Raw genomic sequence first — 2,409 nt, 5'->3', positions numbered from 1 at the left:
ACCAGAAAACCAGAAGTGGCACAGTGGCTCAAGTGGTAGAGTGCTTGCCTTGAGCTGAATTGCTCAGGGACAGTGCCCAGGCCCAGGGTTCAAGCTCCATGACTGACACAAAACAAAATGAAACCCCAGAAAAAAAAAACAAACAAAAAGAGTTGTGGTTCAAAGCCAGCCAAGGCAGAAAAGTCCCTCTTTTTTTTTTTTTTAGTCCCTGACTTTTATCTCCAATTAATCACTCAAAAACTGGATATGGAGCTATGGCTCAAAGTGGGAGACCGCTCACTAGCCTTGAGTAAAAGAAGTCAGGGACAGCGCCCAGGCCCTAAGTTTAAGCCCCACAACTGACAAAACAACCCCCCCAAAAAACAAACAAAAAAGACTTGAGCAAGTTGGCAAAACATTAAGAATTGTGACTTTTGTGTGATAAAGCATTGCAAGTATTTTTTTTAACTTTTCTAACTTTTCTTCATTTTTCTCTGCTAACTCTTCTTCATTTTTTCCAAACAATCCACAACAAATTAGATTATTTGCTATTCAACTTTAGCAGCAGTACCATCCTTTGGTATGTAGCATGTACCAACCTACCCAACAGCTGTCAGGCAGGCTCAGTGGTAGGAAGCCTGGAATATACTATTCTTAGAACAAGAAATCCTGAGTGGTTCAAATTACCCTGGGCTCTTGTAAACATCACTGTATTTGCTGAACTTAAAGCGATGAGATCTTAGAATATCATATTTATTTTTTCATTTTTTATTTTGCCAGCCTTGAGGCTTGAACTCAGGGCCTGGCACTGAGCTTCTTCTTCTTCTTCTTCTTTTTTTTTTGGTTATGGGGCTTGATCTCTGGGCCTGGGCGCTGTCCCTTGGCTCTTCAGCTCAAGGCTAGCATTCTACCACCTGAGCCACAGTGCAACTTCCAGTTTTCTAGTGGTTAATTGGAGATGACAGTCTCACGGACGTTCCTACCCAGGCTGGCTTTGAACTGTGATCCTCAGATCTCAGCCTCCTGAGTAGCTAGGATTATAGGCATGAGCCACCAGCACCTAGGCCCTGATCTAGCACTCTACCACTTGAGCCACAGTGCCACTTCTAGCTTTTTCTGTGGAATCGAACCCAGGGCTTCATGCCTGCTAGGTGAGCACTCTACCACTAAGTCACATTCCCAGCCCTGGAATACCATATTTTAAAATCATTTCCCATGGCTCCCCAGAGTTGAACAGTTATTAGTGAGTGAATAAATCACTTTACATTCATGTGTATAGTTACACAACTAACTTTTACAGAGTGCTTACTACAGCCTATGTATTACATGACTGGATGGATATCTATGTGTAAGGAAGGAGATAGCAAAAAGGACCATGCTGACCACACAGTGAAACCAGTGAAAAGTCTATGGAGAAGGGCTACACAGATCTAAGAGGTCTCTCAGCATCTTTGATTGACCAGGTGCTGGTGGCTCATCTCTGTCATCCTAGCTACTCAGGAGGCTGAGATCTGAGAATCACGGTTCAAAGCTAGCCAGGGAAGGAAAGGCAGTGAGACTTATTTCCAACTAACCACCAGAAAACTGGAAGTGGAGCTGTGCCTCAAAGTGGTAGAGTGCTAGCCTTGAGCTAAAAAGCTCAGGGCCAGCGCCCAGGGCCTGAGTTCAAACCCTGAGACTGGCAGAAAGGAAGAAAAAAATGGAAGGAAGGAAGAAGAAAGAAGGAAAGAAAGAAAGAGAGAGAGAGAGAGGAAGAAAGGAAGGAAGGAAGAAAGAAAAGGAAGGAAGGAAAGAAGAAATAAAGAAGAAAGAAGGATCTCTTCTTTTCCCCTCTCTCACTTGTAGTTTGCTCCAGTAACCTGGTGCTGAAAAGCCATGGTGACCCCCTGCAAGTTGTGCCAGAGGAAGGCTCACTGTAGGCACGGACGATACCCAAGGCAAGCAGTGGTGGTACTTGGCAGATGTGTCTGTGCTAGGAGATCTGTGTCTGTTCTAGGAGGTCTGGTGCATGTGTTGGTCTTCAGCATCCATGGAGTGCCAGGAAGTTGGCGCTCCGTGTGTAGAAGGAGAGGCAGCCTCTAGCAAAGGAGGAGGAGAGGAAAATGCTAGTTAACTGGAATATATTTTCTAATGCAGCAGTTGCTTTCCTATAAAGGCACCTTTATAATTGGTGCTGTATTAGTTACCACTAGTTGCTAGGACAAAACACTCGCGAGAACACTCGGAAGGAGAAGAGATTGATTTGGGCACAGGGCTTCACTTCCATGGTTTGTTGCCCACATGTGTTTGAGTCCAACACCCTGGTGGTGTGTGGTGGAGATATTCTTAACTCCCTGGTGGACAGGAAAAAGAGAGGGGGCCAGAGACAGGATATGATGCAAGACCCCCAGTGATCCACTTCCTGCAACTAAGTCCCACCTCCCATAGTTC

The sequence above is a fragment of the Dipodomys ordii genome, unplaced genomic scaffold, assembly GCF_000151885.1.
Source record: "Dipodomys ordii isolate 6190 unplaced genomic scaffold, Dord_2.0 Scaffold10, whole genome shotgun sequence".
NCBI lineage: Eukaryota > Metazoa > Chordata > Mammalia > Rodentia > Heteromyidae > Dipodomys > Dipodomys ordii.
Note: the sequence above shows the minus strand (reverse complement) of the source record.